Here is a 20,876-nt window from a genome sequence, read left to right as displayed (position 1 = left end):
TGGTCTCATACGCAGCAGCTATCTTTGGGATGAAGGACAAGACAAGATGTATACCCTTGAATAAAAAAGCCAGCCTCTGAAGGATACTCATTGACTCCCAGAGGATAATGGCTACGTGAAGAGCAACAACGGAAATCCAAAAGAGAGTAGTAATGCCAATGGTGAAGGTAAGGAAAACAGTCAACTTTCAGCCACCAAAATTACATAAGAGTACTGCTCAAAGACAAGTAGACCAGATAAAAACACTGTTCTTATGCCAAATGTTCTACAATTGAGAAAATTCCTACACTTAAGTGAAATCAAACACAGCTTCGTGGTTTGATGATACAGAAGAACAATGCTCTCATTTGAAAGTCCTCTATGCACAATGCATCCCGTCCACACAATCAGTGTCGTAGCCCACATAAATCTGGACTTCTGACCTTCCTACCCAAAGACAGCAACTGATGAAAATAATTCTCAATAAAATACATGCTAACAATGTGTTCTGACTCTGTTGCCTTTATTTCCAAGATTCCGTCATTCCTTCTGGCCGCTTGGGAGTAGGATGCCCTTCCCAATCTATGACAAGAAGAGAATCTGCAGGCTCATTGGTGAGACACTCCCATATGGGTGACACACGGGCTAACACTAGAAAGACGTGATCCCAGATGCCTTTCCCAAGGTGAAAGTGCTTGGTAAAAGACTATAAAACAATTATTTTATAATATAATGAAATATTTTATCTGAGTTATTTTAATAAGCTACCATTTTCAATTCCCTGAAAATAGACACTTTATCACTGTACTAACGTTTGCTACAGTGATTTGGTGGGACTGAGTGAGTATTCAAATCACCAAGGCAGTTCGCAGGGCTGCTGATGCTGGGGAAACAAAGGAGGCTGGCTTCAAGTGGGAGGGAGGGGTTGGAGGAATGTGAAATGCTATACTCTTCAATCAAGGAGGAATTTCTGGTTACAGCAAGGCTACCAGGTGAGTGCTGCCTACTCAATGACAGTGAGGTTTCCTGTTACTTCTGACAATGGGTGACCTTGGACTAGATCGTTCAGGACACACAGGTCTCCCTCACCAGAACAAACACAGACGAGCTGCCTAAGTCCCTCATACCTTTCTAATTTGCACACTGAAGTCAGTCAAGTTCAGGTAGTCAAAACTGGTGCTTTATTTGTTATGAAAACAGTAGCTAGAAAAGCCAAACGCTTTGATTCACCTATCCCAACTATTTCCTTTAGAAGCCAACTCCAAGCCAAGAAGTTTTTCTTGTGTCTTCTCAGACAAGACAACAGTCCCCTTAGATCAGACTCACAGATAGACTGTGGGGTACACACTTCATTTTTGGAGGTAATTCAAACCAGCTTTAAAACCAACTTTGCTTATGTCAGTGAAACAAACAAAACAAAAACAAAAACAAAAAAAACACCAGAAAAAGCCTGTGGATAGGAGGCACTTGGAAACAGATGTACAGGCAGCAGAAGAGAAGGAAATTGCCAGCAAAAACAAATAGAAGGGTGGCAGAAGACAGAGGAAGATGGCTTCTAACGGGGCTTACTGAGATGAAAAGCACAAGAAAATCCACTCTTGTGCTGGATCAGCAAGAGTCCCTTGATCTCAGTTTAAGAAAAAGAAATAACTATCCCTGCTGCGGGGTCTCAGTGGAGCACAGGTGGAGGTGAGACAGAGGGACTGAGTCACCTATCTCTGCCACCATTTGCTTTCCCAAGATCCATATGATTCTCTGATATAGATACTGGAGGGATGTGAAGGGGGGCACTTTTATTTGTGCCTGAAGATAAGAATCAAGACAGTTGAATAAAATCTTATTGCGCATCTATACCACATTTCATTATCCCACTGAATACGGTAGCCTGAATCTAGAAGAGACAAATGCCACGGGTTCTTGATCATATGTGTCTCAGCTTCAAATATTTAGAATTGTGGGTGTTAAGATGAAATATCTACAGAAGCCAGGGAACTAGAAAGGGGCTACATTGGGGAGAGAAAGGGCTTAAAGAAGTTAGAGATGGAATGGGGGACAGAACAAAAAATAATGGGGGAAGGTTTACAGAGACAGTGGATTGAGAGGGAGGAGCAGAGTTAGGAGAGGGATTAAATAAGAACATTTGGAAAAATTTATGTGGAAATCTATTTTATAAGCATATATATATAAGATAAACGTGTGTATATACGTATGTGTATTTATATTTACATACACATACACACACACACACACACACACACACACACACACACACACACACACACACACATCCAACCTCCCAGAATCCATAGGCCATCAAAAACAAGCCCAGTGCCATATGTGGAATATCCCTCATTGAGCTATCCAACAAAAGCCCCAGAAACCCTCAAAATAATGAAGGCTATCATCATTGTTTTTTGTTGCTCTCCAGAACTTGGTGGTAAGTCCCTGTTGCTGAAGACACCACATACTTTGGTTGCAAGACATGGAGAAATCAAGTTTGTACTGACCTGAAAGTGAAGATGGAACTTATAAAATAATCCCACACTAGCTCAGAATTGAGTATAATAAAGGGTTATTTATTTAGGGTTAGACTCACAGATCACAGTCCTCTGCATGGAATGGGGAACATGAACCAACTGCATCCAGAAGCCGGGAGAGAGAGCAAGGGCGTGCTTAAAGTCAGCATTTATAGTAAAAGAGGCCACGCCCAAGTGGGCTGGTATCTTAAAGACTACTGGCTGAAGGAGTTCCTACAGCACCTCCCCATTTTGTTTAAATGAAAGAGTTCTAAGCCTAATACAAACCATATACAATAAGAATAAATATTAAGTATAAAAATTAGAATTGCAACCAGCATAAACAATATTAAGCAAGGAACATAGGCTAAATGTTTCAATAATCTTTCTATCCTAAGGAATATAAGTCTTCTATTAGAAAAAACTTGGCTAAATCATAAGAGGAAAGTAACTATGACTATCTAATCTTTAACCCTATCAAAGGCCTGAAAAGGGAAATAATATTACTTGAGTAGGCAGGAAGTGCAATTAAGCAGCTTCCAAAATGTGCAGTAGATGACACACATGTCATCTACCTGGGCAATCGCCCAAAGTCTCATTTGCAATGTTGAAATGACCAACTTTGGCTAAGGCCTAGAGTAACTGACAGACCATTTTCTGAGGCAGAAAAATTTTCAGAACCGTCTTACCCTGTCCTGGCAAGGTTTGGCAGTCTTTTTTCTTGTATCCTGCTTGTCCTGTCTAGACAGCATTCATTTTGTCAGTGGTCGAGGCATGGGCAGTTCCTTGCCCAAAGGCCAGTTTTGCCAAGAAGAAAACAAGCTCCAAGTAGTGTCTTCAGTGCTCAACATTCTCTCAGGAATAGATCGATGCTGCCAGGAGCAATTGTGTCTCACATTAACAGAACCCTAAGTTATTTAAACACCATATTCTACAGCAATTTGAAATGACTGGAGATTATCTATCTATGCAAAATACCATCTCTGTGTATCTGAAGAACCTGATTAGTCTAACTATAAGTATGAAAAACATGGATGACTATAGATTTATAATACTTAATACCTATATAGCTTAAAGACTAAGACTTCATATTAGAATATTAATCAGTCTTTAGACAACTATGCAGCAAATGATGACAATGACCTCTAAATGTGAACAATGTATAAATATCTTGATCAGAGGTAGAATGTATAGTACAATATGATAAATATATTCTAAAATTGTATCAATATATAAAATGTCTTAAGCAGAGGTAGAAACATGCGTGTATATAATATGACAAAAATAACTTTGCCTAGGTGTACAAATATTATAAACAGAAATAGAAGCATATTCAATATAATTTGAATTTGTATCAATATACAAGAATCTATAACAATATAAATTGCCTATAAATAAAGCTCACAAGCATTCACTCTATTACCACTATTATTGGTAATATGAGTAAGCTCACACTAATCTACCTATTATCCCATCAATTCCCCCCCCTTTTTTTTTCAAAGAGATCCCTGAGCCTACATAATTTCTACTCCAAACCACAATCCTGTACCAGTTATAATCATCCCCTAATTGATGTCCCTAACTCTGAGGACAAACTTTAGTGGGAGAGGGGATGTTGTCTTCTAGAATTACTTCCAGCTGTTATGGGGGTGATGTTCTTTCTATGGGATTCTGTAAAAGTAAAATGATAGTTAAGTTTCAAAATTACTGTCTGGTATAATTGCAAATAATCTTTGAATAGTCGATAGGGTTTTTCTGAGGTTCCAGAGTTCTGGCCTGAATGTTGTAAGACGGTGCACCATTTCAGGTAACCAAGTTGGAACCATCTTGAGCAGTTGGTACCCAAAAACTGGTCTCATAGTAGCGCTATCAACATCATGATGTCATATCAACCAGGTGGAGTCGTTGTTGTAGGGACCCATTTTCGTCCTGGAAACTTCAAAGATTACTGCAGGAAAGTCTACTGTTTATTATGGAAAACTTAAACATTGCTCATATGGACATATATTCAGTGAAAGATATGATATAGACAAAATAGGTATGGAGAAAAGTAAAATCTTTCTTCTTTCTGTCCCATACCAGATGGATCCTGGCATGAGACAGAAACTATGAATTTTTCTTTTAATAACATGTTTGGGTTTAGAGAAGAATAGCCATTGTCCAACTCCAAAGTCAGCTTTATATATATGGGCATGCACACACACACAGAGACAGACACACACACACACACATACACACAAAGACAGACAGACAGACACACACAAAGATAGACAGACAGACAGACAGACAGACACACACACATATATATATATAAAATGAATTTTTACCCTCAGATGACCTTTCCTCATAAGTCATATCCCTCTTTGTTTTGTGATAATTCCTGTATAGTTATTTTTTTTCTCTTTAGGTGTCCAAACACCCGTCGTCTTTTGACTTTTTGAAGGTGTGTAGTTTCCCTCAAAGACAAGAATAGAACCTGGCCCCAACCCTTATGAGGCTTCCTTACCACCTATATGATTGTCTCCTCTGTGTATGAACTGTCGTTTCTCTGTCTCTAGAGGCTGCTGGCTGAAGGAGTTCTTACAGCATGGACACTCTCTCCTTGATGGCTAGCTTTCATCCATAGCACCAGAAGGTGTGCTGTCTGTAGGGGAGAAAAGTCAATAAGAGTATTATACAGCTGTTACAGTAACAGCCTACTTAGCACAAGATCCAACAACATTGCAGTATATATGGAAGAGGTTCCACCATGACCATGGAACTATTGTCAGTGGATAGCTTCTGGGAAAGGAAAAGTCACTTTTCTTTAGGGGTGTGGCCAATGGCAGGTTGCCCATCCAGTGGATGGTCTCACATTCATGAATACAAGGGCAGTATTAATTGTACTCAGTGGATAAAGAAGAAGAAACGAAGAGGGAAAAGAGGAGAAGGAAGACATAAGGTGGTTGGGGGAAAGTGTGTGAAGGTTCCTGGAGGAGTTGGAGGTGGGGAGTAGGGGCAGGTATGAGCCTATTATCATATAGCTGTATAGAATTACCAAATGCTAAAAACAACAATTTTAAGAGGACTATAAAAGTATGAGCAGAAACCTGTCTTGGAAAGCCATGGATGTGTACCTAGGAGACTGACATAGAAAGCCATGGGTGTATATCTAGGAGATTGACTTGGAAAGTCATGGATGAGCAAGTTGAAGAGGAAAGGGTTTATTTGACTTATGCTTTGACATCAGAGTCCAACATTGGAGGAAGTCAGGACAGGGTAGGAACCTAGATACAGCAACTGAAGTAGAGACCACGGAAGGATGCTGCTTACTGGCTTCCTTCACATGGCTTGAGTAAGCCTGCTTTTTTTAGAACCTAGGAGCACCAACAATGGACTGGGCTCTCCCCCATGAATCATTAATTGATTCTATAGGCTTATATATTCTAAAATATTCTATAGGCTTGCCTATAGCCTGATCTTATGGAGACTTTTTTTTTTTCAATTAAGTCTCCCTCCTCTCCAGTGGCTCTGACATGCGTCAAGCTGACATAAAACTAACCAAATCAAGGCAGAACCCAGAGGAACAGCTCACCTGTCTATGGCCCTCTGACTTCTAAAGCAGGGCTTTCGTACATTGAAATCACATAGTGTAGCCCTTTCCTAAGGCTCACTTTCATCGCAGAGTAGACTCTACGGGAGACGAGGGGACCAGGGAAGGCTGATTTCATTTGATTTACGGTCCCGATTACCTAGCATAAATTCCCTGGAAGATGCCTCATTCTCATTGGTTCATCACAACACACGTGAAAATACTCTCCCCGTGTCCTAAGCCCACAGTAGTCTCCACGTTAAAGTACAGCATGCGCTTTCTGTTTTAAACACTCCTGTATGGGCGGCTTCTCAGGAGTATGTCCTCAAAGGCTCCAGGCCCGAGTCCCTGCCTCCAACCTTTCTAATGTTTCTGTTGTGGAACAAATGGCTCTGCACCCCCAGTGGGAGTGTCCCTCGGACTCCTGCTGCGGGCCCGCTCTCTGCAAGAGGCCAACTCAGCCTTGCCACGTTGTGTGCCCAGCACACGTGGCCACTGGCTTTGATTGGGGAAATAGTCCCGATCTGCCGGAATAATGATTTCAGTGTGTTCTGGGTAAGTTCATGGTGTGATCCCGTGAAGGTACCTCTTCTCCCCCTCACTCCCCCTGCATGATATGTTGTGATTGGATTGCTTCCCTGTCTCAATTTCAGTATCAGGCAGGGGGAAATAGCAAAACAGCATTCCTTCATGTAGATAACAGTAGGCAAGCTGGCCACTCCGGGCTGGTAACATAATCCCACCAGTGTACTCTGGCAGCGGGGCTTACTTGAGGGCAAGGACAGACGTTCTCTGCTCAGAGACAAGCCTGATAGATATTATTCCAGTAGCCTTCTTTCTGTCAGCAGAAATAAGGCCCCAGGGAAGGAAGAGCAGCGGGAGCCTGTCTCTGGAGTGAGCCCGAATGCCATCGTGGCCTCTGCTTGCCAGCTACATGGCCTTAATTATTCAGGCATTCGCTCAGGAATAGTGCAGAGCCTGTGTAGGTCTGTGCCTTAGATAAACAAGCTGCTCTTGCTGAGTCTCAGCTTTCTCAGCAGCAAAGCAGGGACAACAGCACATACCTCCCCAGGACCATGTGAGGACAGTGCACATAAATCTCGCAGCCCACCGCTGGCACAAAGGATGCCCTGCTTTAGCTGTGGCTTTTTGTGGTGTCGTTCCCTATACTCACATCTCTGCTATCCTTCCTCCCAGTTAAGACTCTGGACGATGCTCACTCCCTTCATCTAGTGAGCACCAGGTACCAGGCTCGCTATTCAGCCTGCTTTCTGTATTCCTTTATTTAATGTTTACCTGGTGGTACCCACAGCAATGGAGCTGCACAGGCAATGTTAGAAATCATGTGGTCTGTGCCATGGTTCCAGAGCTGGGCTACAAAGTCTATGACTCAGAGTGCTCTTCCTAAGAGCTTTCTGTATGCCCAGCAGCACACACGAATCTAATATATTTAACTATGTATACAAAATTTTGTACAACTATATGTTAGAATAAGCCAAAATATAAATATAACACTCGATATCATATATATATATATATCAGATAGAATTGTATATAATTCATTATACAACTAATATATATTATTTTTTCAAATTAATATAACAAAATTTCTCATCAATTAGACAGAAACGATTTTGAAACAATAAAGTTAATACAGAGAGACTAAAGTTGCCCCAGAAATGGTAATGGTCCATAGAAATTTCCCAGTTCATCCAGGTTACATTACAAACATGGTAGCAGAGGAGAGGAAGGAATTAGAAATGGCTTCCAGAGTCCCAACCTCCATTCTCACTGCCCCAGGTCCCTCAGGGTACTGACGTATGTCTAGTAAGGAAGTAACAATGATGTCTGTGAAAGTAACCAGGAGCCCAGATGTCCTCCAGTGAAGATGAGCCATCCTTCAAACTCCGCCCATCTCCACACAGGAGTGACCAGGAGTCCAGATGTCCTCCAGTGAAGACAAGCCATCCTACAATCTCGGCCCATCTCCACACAGGGAGTGCTCTCAACTTCTTCAGAGCATAGTCCCCAGAGCCCTGGGTGAGCTATTTCTTGGCAGAGGACATCACAGTGGTTATGATGCAAGACCACTTTACTTTTGCTATACATTTTACCATTATTTTTTCTTCTTACTCAGCAAGTGTTTATTGCTTGCTGGCTGGCTGCCTGCAAGGTGCTTGCTGTGCATTTAGCGGTAGAATCGTAGTTACCTAGTATGGATCTTGCATTGTGCTTTACCCAGAGAGAAATCTGCCTTAATATGCTAGCCAGAACAACCCTAAAAATGTTCTGGATCTTATCTGACCAGCATTCCCTGATTGAAACTCAGGTTTAGACCTCTTCTAATACCACCAGAGGATTCCAGTGTCCTGGTTCCTATGCAGGCCCAGGTCTCTGTTCCAACTCTCCTCCTGTCTACAGGCACACCCCAACGCCACGTGTGCTTTCCTGACATTCATAGGGATTACCTATGCAGAGAACAGTATACAGAAAGTGTTCACTAAATGTTATTTGTTTTTTATTGACCTCCCACCAATCATCATCATGAAAACACAAACTCACCTTCCTTGTACAATGTTCTGTCCCTATCACCTACATGGCAGAGGTTTAAGATGGATGTGTAAGATTGGTTCTGGTATTTATTTATTTCAAGATCTGGAAAAGCAATTTCAGCCTCCTCCATGGAAGTGCTGAGCTGGAACTGGAAGTTACTGATGCCGAAGTTCTTTAATACACCCCTGGAGGAAATCACACCATGGGCCCCCCCAAAAAACTGGAGGTTCATACCATCCCAAATGAACCATAGAGATGAGTGCTGCCAGCTAACCCAAAAGCAAGCCACCCTGGAAATAGGTTTTCCTATCCTACTAACCAGAGACAGCAAGGGTGTGCACAGCCTGTGGACTATTTTAAGCAGAGTGTTATTCCTCTGTACCTCATCTCCATGCCAACTGTGCACAAAAATGACAGGCAGTAATTTTCCATGCCCAGAAAGTACAGTGTTGAGATCTATCTCACAACATGACATGGGCTCCTCCCATCCCCTGCCTCCCCATCAACCTTATAAAGTCCTCTGACAAGAAGAAAACATGCCCAAGAAGAGACTAGGTGAAGCCTGGGCTTTAATTTAAAAACAAAACAGCATTTGTTCATTAATAAATTAGTCGGTTTGAAGACATTTAATCATTAGCTTGAATGTGTCATACCTCAAGAGAGATCTTTGAAATTTCAGTATAGCACAAGACGGTAGAGTAGGCTGATTCAGACTGATAAGCCCAGTCTTTTCCCGTGGGTGCTGAATTCCCATCTCTTCAAGCCCATCAGCCGGTTAGTTAGTGAACAGGCTTCAGTACCTGTGTCTTGGGGTTGTACTGACCATAGGAAAGTGTGTGAGGAGAAAATGCCGAGTCACATCACATATTTTTGCAGGTTTCGGTACAAGGGTATCAACCAAAAAAAGGAAGGGAATCCCAATCAGAGCATGCCAGAAATGCCTTTAGGCAGTGTATTTATGATTGATGTTTTTCTATAATAATCATATGATATTGCCGTGGGTTGTTTGCTAGACTAGGAAATAGAAAAGGCACAAGGGAGAAAACGGAATAGAACCAAAACTCTGCAAAATCTAAACAAAATTCCTTCTTTATCCAAAGCACAAATTATCTTGACCAGTACATACACACTACTTCCAAGGTATTCCTCTTTCTGTTTATCAGTAAAGATCTGATAGGGCTGGAGAGCTGACTCAGCAGTGAAGAGCATGGGCTGCTAAGCGGAGGACCTGAGTTCAGTTCCTGGCACCCACATCAAGTGACTCACAGTTGTCTGGAACTCCAGCTCCAGAGATCTCTGCATCCAGGAAACAAGGCGCAGGATGATAAAAAAAGGACACCTAACATTGTCGCTCAGAACAGTGTCACGAAACCCACACCATTCAATTCCATTCCACCCAGGACACAAATCATTCCTTGGTACCTTTTTCCACACTATGTATTCCAACCACCCACTGGCCACTTAGCAGCCACCATAGGGATCAGATTGAGTATCAAAGTGATTATCCACATAGTCATTGTGTGATAACAATGTCACACACCTTTCCTAGACACTGACTGATGATGCCACATCTTCCCAAGAAAAAGAAAATGTTACAAAAGCATTTTGAAGGAAAAGGACCAAATCTATATAATGTTTACTATAGTATATTATTATAATTATTTAAATACTGCTCATTTTCATTTCTTATGGTGTGTGATTTATAAATTTTAGTGGATATATATATATATATATATATATATATATATATACTGGAACATATAGGTCTTGATATTGCCCGCAGCTTAGAGCATCACCTAGGGATATCTTAGAGTGTATTCCCCAAAGATGAGGGACTACTCTATTTTTCAACAATCATAACATTGCTAGTGAATGAGAAGCAGTTGATAAATCTGGAGTCATGAAGCTATTGAGTAATTAGGTAGCTTTCTGGACACAAGGCACCCCTGCTTCATGTTGGTCTTTGGCGTCCAACACAATTCTCAGAATCCTGCTGGGACTGGGAGATGAAGATGGGAGGGGATTTAAACAGCTAGCTCTCCTGCTTGGAATGCTTTCAGGAATAGTTCAGTGTAGCACTGTAAACAGTGGGATGGTTTCTAAGTACTTCCTTCAGGGTACATCCTTCAGTGTGACAACCCGACAGGTAGTCTTGGATTATCAATGTAAGCAACTCATTCAAACAGAGAAGCAGGCCTGTGCCCTTAGATCAGTCTTTGCCTACTGTGGCCCCAGAATGAAACAAGCATCTAGTACCACTGGACTGTGTCTTTTAGAAGCCAGGGCCATGGGAGACTCCTCTTGACCACAGAAGGATATTTCTACTTACATCTAGGATGATAATTACACATGTCATCCTTTCAACATGGAACACGTTTCCTCTTTTTATCCTTAAAGACGAAAAAGTTTTACTACTAAATCTGTCATTACCAAGTGGTATTTTCTTCTGGATCTATGCTGGGACCAACCACTATGCCAACTCACCAAACACAAATAACACCCCCCCACACACACATACAAAAATAAGCAAGAATTGAAGAAGAAAATATGAGAATAATCAAGGATAGAATGTTTACTTAATGTGTGTTGTAGTGTGTTCTGCAATATAAAGAAATTATACTCCATGAGTTGAAGCATATGTAGACACGAGGCTAAGAATTTGGTACTAAAAGAAGTAATCATCATAAAATAGGGCAGCAGGGATGGGAAGCTATAAAACAGATTATACGACCTATATCTTTGAAAATCATGTATGTTGGACTCTGCTATGCTTCCACGGGCTATGTATCCAGCTATAAATTTACTTCATTATAAAACCATGGAGGAGGCAGAATCCCTGGAGGAGATATGACTAGCACCTTACACTGAAGCCAGATCATAAGTACTTCCTGAAGACAGAGTCACAATAAAATGGTTAAAGCAGATGAACAGGGTCCTAAAAAAGATATCAATGCCAATGAATGGTTTCCAAGCATGGAAAGGACAGTGCCTTTGAAGAAATGTAGATTTCTCTGTTCACTGTGATCTGAGTCTCCACCAACTATACCATCTAGTGATGGAGGAAGGTCATTGGTTAAGTAATAAAGAAACTGCTTGGCCCTCATAGGTTAAAACATAGGTGGGAGGAGTAAACAGAACAGAATGCTGGGGGGAAGAGGAAGTGAGTTCAGAGGCCAAGCTCCCCTCTCCCGGGCAGACACAATGAAACTCTGACCCAAATCCCAACACTTGGGAGGCAGAGGGAGATTGACCTCTATGACTTCAGGATGTGGTAGCACACACCTTTAATCCCAATGCCTGGGAGGCACAGACAGGCAGATCTCTGAGAGTTCAAGGACAGCCTGGTCTACAGAGTTATTCCAGGTCAAAGATATACAGAGAACCTGACTCAAAGCAAAAAGTTAAAAATAAAAATAAACAAAATAAAGGTTAAAATAAAGCCACACAAAGGTAAAAAAATAAACAGAGAATTTTGATACTATATGCTATTATACTCTCTTTAAATTGTTTAAATGCTGAGGAAGGAGCAACAGCTGCTAAAAGATATTTATTTATAAATGCTGCTGAACTAATCCAACATAGATATTTTAAAAATACCTTGACTTCAGAATTTGGATCTAAGGATATGATACTTTGGAAAAGAGATTCTTCTTTTTTTTTTTCACAGAGGATGAGACCCTATGTATTTCTTCTATTCCAATATGGTATGATAGACCTCTCCCTCCTAAAAGGTTGCTGTAAACACCCGCAAAAAATTACTTTGCTCAATTGCCAACTGAGATGAACCTAGCAGACAGGTTATCCCATAAAAGACCTGAATAACAGTGCCCCCATTCAGCAGAAAGCAGTTTGGAGAGAAAAAACTGCGCCCATATTCCCAAATATTGTTTACAAATATTCTTTTACATTTAAAGGGGGATATGATATAGGTATGGATAATTTGCATTGATATGGATTTTGCTTTAGTGATTTAAATTTAAGGTCAATTTTGTTATAAGTATATGTATTTCTGATATTGATTAAGGTATTGTGATTGTGTAGTTCATTTAAAAATGTAATTTATATAGGTTGTTAATGGATAATCATCAATAATAGTCAAGCTTGTAGTTATGTTAGATTTTCTAGATATACATAGATATATTTTAGATAGGTATTCTTCATATCGTTCAAAGATTATAGAATATGGCATTTTAAATGTTTTAATAACAGGGTTTTTCATGACAATGAGACACTCTACTCCTGGCAGCACCAATCTGTAGTAATAGGAGCGGCAGGGCTGAGTCCCCAGCACCCTGGCCGCACCCTGCCTGCCTGGCTAGCTTATGCCCCGAAATAATTACACGGACGCTGTATTCATTTAAACACTGTTTGGCTCTTTAGCTCTTGCCCTTTTCTTGGCTAACTCTCGCACCTGGACTAACCCATTTCCAATCATGTGTGTCACACCCCAAGGGGCACTTACCGGGAAGATTCTAGCCTACATCCATCCTGGGTAGGAGCTTCGCCGCGCGTGTGCCTCAGAGAGCAGAGCTCTCGCCTCTGCCCGCAAGAGTGGAGCATCGTGTCTCTCCGAGGCGTCTGCCCCCGAGAGGAGAGCTGTCGAGTCTGAGCTCACTTCCTCTTCCTCCCAGAGTTCTGTTCTGTTTACTCCTCCCATCTATGTTTTAACCTATCAGGACAAGCAGCTTCTTTATTTAATTAACCAATGACCTTTCTCCATCACCAATCTACTTCAGGAAGAAGATGGGCATCGAAGAGGATCCTTGTGGAGTTTGATAGCCATTTGGGCAAGAAACTGCTCTTGCATGGACCGTTGCATAAACTGGACAGATGATCTTTTGGGGTTCCTGATCCATGAGAGTCTGCGAGACATTCTGCAGGACACAGCAGATAGTAACTGAACTGCCTTTAAAATTTCCTGCTCCATGAAAATGTCTCTGGATACTATGGGCCTGTAGGCCAAAGATTCATGCCCCAATGGTACAGAGGAACTTTGGGTGACTGTCCAGGTATCGAGATGTCTCTGTCATTTCTAGAGTTTTGGATTTCTTGTTTACTTAGGTAATATTATATTCTTCTGGAGTCTTTGATAAACTTGAAGAATGGTTAGTTATAGTTATAGTTTTCCATTGTTATGATAAAAGATAAGGTGGATATAAATATTATAACTATAATTCTTGCTTAATAACTGTTTTGTTATATGTAATTTTGCTATGTTAAAGTTAAAGCCTTCCTTTTTTTGTTTAAACAGAAAAAGGGGAAATGATGGAGGAAGGTCATTGGTTAAGTAATAAAGAAACTGCTTGGCCTCATAGGTTAAAACATAGGTGGGAGGAGTAAACAGAACAGAATGCTGGGAGGAAGAGGAAGTGAGCTCAGAGGCCATACTCCCCTCTCTTGGCCAGACGTGATGAAGCAAGCTGCCAGATCAGACATGCTGAATCTTTCCTGGTAAGACTGGTGCTACACAGATTATTAGAGATGGGTTGATCGGGATATGAGAATTAGCCAGTAAGGGATAGAGCTAATGGGCCAAGCAATGTTTAAAAGAATACAGTTTGTGTGTTGTTATTTCAGGTAAAGCTAGCCAGTGGCAAGAGCTGGGTGGCAGAATGCAACCCGCAGCTCCCACAACAATCTAGGACCATTTGCAGGACTGCACTGGCAGAGTTGGATGCCTTGGGATCTGCCTCCCCATCCCTTCCCCAAAAGGAAGCGACCACTCAACACTGTACAAAATCCATGGGAATTCCAGGGAAGCACTGAACTGATCTCTTAGAAGTGCTTAGTTTTTTTTCCTAGAGATGTTTAGCAATAGAACCTATTTTTCTTCAAACTTTTTCCTGCTGTATGGGGGTGCTGTTAATCAGGTATTTCATGGTGCATCCTATGTGCTAGGTTCATCTCAGTCACGAGTTAGGCAAAGTAACTTTTTGAGCGTGTTCATGACAACATTTCAGGAGGTCCATGAAACTATATATGCTTGGAGGCAATCCACAGGTTCTCATCTTCTGTGAAAACAAAACAAGAACCTCTTTTCCAAAGTACCATATCCTTAGACCCAAATTCTGAAGTCAAGATACATTTATAATATGCATGCTGGGTTAGCTTAATAGCCCATACAATAAAATGCCTTTCTGTACTTAGCTTCTTCACAGTCAAAAAATTCAAAGAAAACACAATAATATACAGAATCCAGACTCTCTGTGAATTTTCCATTTACATAGCTTATTTTTCTTTACTTCTTTTAATCTATGACTATCTGTAATATGTCTCTTTAAAGACTTTACCTCTTTCTTAGAGCATTATTTATGAATATCTATACTCTTTTTCTTCTCTCTCCCAAGCCTATGTACATTTATCCAACACCGTAACACATTTTTGGATCTTTTATGTCTGAATTTGTCCTTATTGCATTGTCTGTAATTCTCTACTCTCTTGAAGAGCTTTTAGAATGCTAAGCAGCTTGGTTGCAGCTGTTCTGAATGTTGGCTCCACCTCTCTCCAATTTTAAAATGGTGGAAGCACCACCAGTGCTAGCTCTGGGGCCACCAGGCAGGAACAGCGCTCAGCAGTCCAACCCCGAGAATGAGCATACAGCACATAAACCTTTTTTATCTGAGTTACAGCCAAATTTGCCACACAGAACATTGCACAGCCTGGAAACATCTCTCTCTGTATGGTGGCAGGAATCCACCATGCTCTCCTGCCTGCCCAAGCCTAGTAGACCTGATCCTGCCCACCGCCCAGGCAGGAAGACCACGGGCATGGTCTCAGATACTTTTCTCCAGACCCTGTGTAGGCACACAAACACCAGGGCCCACAAATACTCCATATCCAGAGTTTGCACCCTGGTCAGGTGCCTCTTTTTAAAATGGTGTGGCTTTTTTTCTGCTGCTATTTCTGAGTCATGAAAATCTCTCTGTGCATGCCACCAGCAAACAGCAAAAAGCTGTATTAAACTCTGTTTTTGTGTCTAGAATAGAATTCATTTTCAAGGTTTTATGTGGAGTTAGTTGGCCACATTGAAGGAGCCAGTTGTTACAAGGAGTGGGCCCTTTGTTTGTCCCGGCCACCCAAGTAGCTTACACCTAAAATAACCACACAGAAACTGTATTAATTAAATTATTGCTTGGCCCATTAGCTCTAGCCTCTTACTGGCTAACTCTTACACCTCGATTTAACCCATTTCTGTTAATCTGTATATTGCCACGTGCCTGTGGCTTACCAGGAAAGATTCAGCATGTCTGACTCTGGTGGCTCCATGGTGGCTCTCTCACTCTGCTTTCCTACCCCTAGCATTCAGTTCTCTTTTCCATGCATACCTAATCTGCCCTATCAAAAGGCCAAGGCAGTTTCTTTATTCATTAGCCAATGAAAGCAACACATAAACAGAAGAACCTCCTACACCAAGCATCTCCTCATACTTGGGTAGAAAAGTGCTGAGATTAGAAGGTAAGATGCCTCCCCGAGGCTTACGTGTTGAACACCAGGTAGTCAGATAGTGATGCTATCTGATACTTTCAGGAAGTAGAGTTCTGTTAGAGAAAGTGGGTCACTGGGTGATGACTTTGAAGTTGTACAAACCAGCACAACTTCTTGTTCACTCCTTGCTTCATGTCTGCAAAGGCAAGGTGACCAGCATCATCCTGCTCTAGCCATTTTGCCTTCCCCATCAGAAGAGAATCTATGTCCTAGAACTCTAAGGCAGAAGAATCCTTGCCTTCCTGATATTTCTTCTTGTCAGATATCTTGTTGCAGCCATGGAAAAAATAACTAATTCGTTTTTCCCCCCTGGGATTTCCTTGAGTTTCCTCTTCACACATTACTGCTTTGTATGTCAATGTTTGGGTTGATATTTATATTCCACCAAGTCAGAGACTGTGTCAGACTTTCAGCAGTCAGTTATTACCAACATACAGCATAGAGTTTGTCATGTCAAGGATGCAGGAAAATTTTACTGATTACAACGTGAATGAGAGAGGCTCTTCCCTAACTAAGGACTCTAATCATGACCCAGAGTCCTTTTTATTCTACTAAGGGACACAGATCCAAAGCAAGAAGAAATACAAATTCTAAGATCCTGCTATGAATGTTATTTTATTATCAGTGCTGTTCCTTGGTTAAGTCTCCAAGGACCAAAGAACTTGGAAACCAGCAACACCCTCTTCTTTTCTGACAAGTTAAGAAAACTTTCAACCCTCTTTTCCCCAAAGCCCATCCTCCCAAGCGGGTTATTAGCTCACACAGGACTCCGGAATCAACAAGGTGGTCTTTGTTCAGTTGCATATCCATGGCTCTATTTTTGCTTCCAGTAGCCTTGCTCTCGCCAGGCTGTCTGTAGCTCTCCTCAGAGGATGACTGTTGCTAACATGTATAATTTTTCATCAGAGTTCCTTCATACTCTGAAGATATTTAAAATTGCTATGCCCTTCTGAGATGACCATTGAAGCCATCTCTTTTTATTTACTCCACCCACAATTGCCAAGGCAACGATCTTGATGTTTCCTCAGGCATCACTTGTTGTATCAAATAAAGGACTTGTCTTTGCAATGGATTTCATATTATGGACCCAAGGGTTGAGTTTCAAAAGAATCTGAAAAACACCTCAAAACATTTGCAAAATTTTATGCAAACATACAATTTTCTTTTTTAATCTCTTATTATTAATTAGTAAGTTTTCCTCACATGATCACAGTTTCCCCTCCCTCCACTCCTCCTAGTCCCCTCAATATCTCCTCCCTTCACCATCACTTCTTCTTTCTCTTCAGAAATGTACAAGCCTCCCGTGTATATCAGTCAGCCATGGCATAGCAAGTTGCAGTAAGACTAGGCACCTCTCCTATTAAGGCTGGATGAGGCAACCTGGTGAGGGGAAGGGTTCCAAAAGCAGGTAACAGAGTCAGAGACAGACCCTGGTCACTCTTTTAGGAGCCTCACAAGAAGACCAAGCTGTACAACTGTAATATACATGCAAAGGGCCTAGGTTAGTCCCATGCAGGCTCCCTGGTTGGTGGTTCATTCTGTGTATCCCTATGAGGCCAGGTTAGCTAATTCTGTGGGTTTTCTTGGGGAGTCCTTGGCACCTCTAGCTCTCATAATCCTCCTTCCCTCCTCATATTCCACAGGAATCCCTGAGATCTGCCTGTTTGGTTGTGGGTGTCTGCATCTGTTTCTATCAGTTGCTTATTGAAATTTCTCTGATGTCAGTTGGGCTAGGCAACAATCTATAAGTATAGCAGGCTATCATTATGAATCATTTCACTGACTTCTTTTTTTCTTTTTTGCCAGCCATGTTTGGTTCTATCCTAGGTCTCTGAGCTGTCCAGTCTCTGAGTCCTGAACGCCAGGTGGTGTCAGGTAGTCCCTCTGAAAATATGGGTCTCAAGCTGAACCAGTCATTGGTTGGTCACTCCATTATCTGTGCCTCCTTTGTCCTGGCATATATGGTAGGCAAGGAAAATGGTAGGTCAGAGGTTATGTGGGTGGGTTGAGGTCCCACCCTCTCCACTGGAAGTCTTGTTTTTAAGTTTTTATTTTTTTCTTACCATTGGTAAATTCTTTTTATTGTTCATCTCACTGGCCTTCCAAATGCTGTTTTGTATGGCACATAGAGAGAGGATCTACTTGGATGTGTGGTAACCGGAGGCTCCCTCTGATTCATGACCAGCCCTGCCTGGAGAGAAACTTTTTAAGTCTGTCCTAGGCAAGGTGTGGGTGTGAATCTAGAGCTGTATCCTTCCTTCCTTCCTTCCTTCCTTCCTTCCTTCCTTCCTTCTTTTCTTTTTCTTTCTTCCTTTCTTTCATGTGTGTGTGTAGTCTGTGTGTGGTGCATGTGTGTATGTGTGAAGGTTTTCCTATGTAGTCCTGGCTGCCCTGTATCTCATGGAGACTGCCTGCCTCTACTTCTCACCACATTCACCTCCCTGGATCTGGCCCCTTAAGGTTGATCACTGTATTAAAGGGGCAGGTGTGTGTTCCACTGGAAGTCTTACCTGGTTACAGGAGATGCCCAATTCAGGTTCCATATCTTCCATTGCTAGGAGTCTTACCTAGTGTCGCCTTCATGGATTCCTGGACATTTACATTGTACTAGGTTTCTAGCTCATCCCAGTGATGCCCCTGATCCCAGCTGTTCTTCCCTCTTGCTTAACTAACTATGTTCATAGCAGCTTTATTAATAACAGTTTCCATCAGCTGAAGAATGGATAAAGAAAACGTGCTACATTTACACAATGGGCTATTACTCTGCTATTTAAAACAATGACATCATGAAATTTGGAGGCAAATGAATGGAACTAAAAAAGATCATTCTAAGTGAGGTGTTGGAGGAGAGCCGCTTGTTCCTCCAGGCCGCCTGGCTAGCTTAGACCCAAAATAATCACACAGAAACTGTATTAATTAAATCACTGCTTGGCCCATTAGCTCTAACTTCTTATTGGCTAAGTCTTACATACTAATTTAACCCATTTATAGTAATCTGTGCATCACCACAAGGTCGTGGCCTACCTGCAAAGTTCCATGGCAGCTCCATGGCTTCTCTCCAACCACCTTCCTTCTCCCAGCATTCAGTCCAGTTTTTCCTGCCTATCTAAGTTCTCCCCTATCACAAGGCCAAGGCAGTTTCCTTATTCATTAACCAATAAAAACAACACATAGACAGAAGGACCTCCCACACCAGTAAAGTAGCCCAGAACCAGAAAGACAAGCATAGTATATACTCCCTTATATGTGGATATTAGCTGCAAAGTATAGGATAACCATGTTACAATTGAGAGGTCCAAAGAAACAAAGTAAAATGAAGGATTAAGGGAAGACTCATGAATAGCACTGTGAAGGTGAAATAGAAAGACATCATGGGTGGATGTGAGGGTGGGCATGGGAACAGGAAGGATCAGGTTGGGAGAGGGTGGAGGAAAAGAGTTCTCTGAACACACATTTTCTAAGGAGAGGACAGTGGTTTTGTCTAGATGCTTAGAATGCTGTGGTTCTGATAACCTCATGGTTGCACAGATCCAGCTAGAAGGTTCCTTGAAGGCATCTTTTAATTATTCTCAGCCAGTGACTTCCTCTTTTCTAAACACTCCCAACTAAAGTTATTCCTGGGCTTGGAGAATCTTTCCCATGCTGTCAAGTCATCTGCCTTACCCTCCATCTTAATATCTCTCCAAGGAAGGAAGACATGATAGCTATTGGTGAAGAAGGGGAAATCTTTCTTCATACCTTTCAATGAAAAGAATTTAGAAATGTAAGGATCTGTATTTAAATATGATCAAAGTCTAGGGCTCTATGCCTAAATATGCATGCATATGTGTGGCTACACCCTTCCGTTTCCTACATACTGACAAGGGGAAAGAACGAAAAAAAAGTGTGGCCTTGGTAAATTCTAAGTCTCTTTGATCCCTAGAACATGTACAGTCACATGAAATCCAGCCTTACAGACAGAGGTACTGCTAAGGCTCTTATCTATACAAGTTGTGTGGATAAAACCTATTCCGCTCTGTGTTCTGGAAGTGTGTGTGTGTGTGTGTGTGTGTTGAATAATATACAGGCAGTATCAGACTACTGTACTTTGTGGTTTTTTTTTCACTACATAATTTTCATTCATCTTTTGCACATCAGGTGCCGGAAAGGTCTCAGAACAAAACAGGTCAAAGGAATCTTTGATATCCTTAGCATAATAAAGCACATATTGAATAGATTTTCTTTAAAAGCATACATAGTGATACAGAGCTCATTCTTGTTCTAGACTTCATGTGTATTGATAGAGAAAGATAAAGATAAAGATAAAGATAAGATAAAGAAGTAATAGTGCTTGGGCATCATTGTGTCCCTGGGGAAGGGATTAACCCTGCCACTCACCCTCTGTAATACCAGTTTAAAATTCTACATCTGCAGATATATAGCCTATATCTTGTGTGAACTCTAAGGAGTGAACAGGATCTCAGAATTCCTCCATCTTTGCCAGTACTGTTTGTTAGGAGAAAGGAGAGTCAAAGACAGTTTCCCAAAACCTGCATTGCCCAAGAACAACACTGAAGCATCTTTTTTTTTTTTTATTAGATTAGCAGCCTCTGCAATTTTTGTGCCAACAGAGGAGTGGGATAGGACTCTACTTTTAAAGGCCATTGCCCTTCAGCAACTAGTGAGATAAGAGTTCTGGAGTCAAAAAATCAGTCGCCCTCCTATACACAAAGGATATGGAAGCAGAGAGGGAAATCAGAGAAGCATCACCTTTCACGATAGCCACAAATAGC

The sequence above is a fragment of the Microtus ochrogaster genome (genome assembly GCF_000317375.1).
Source record: "Microtus ochrogaster isolate Prairie Vole_2 chromosome 14 unlocalized genomic scaffold, MicOch1.0 chr14_random_1, whole genome shotgun sequence".
Lineage (NCBI taxonomy): Eukaryota > Metazoa > Chordata > Mammalia > Rodentia > Cricetidae > Microtus > Microtus ochrogaster.
Note: the sequence above shows the minus strand (reverse complement) of the source record.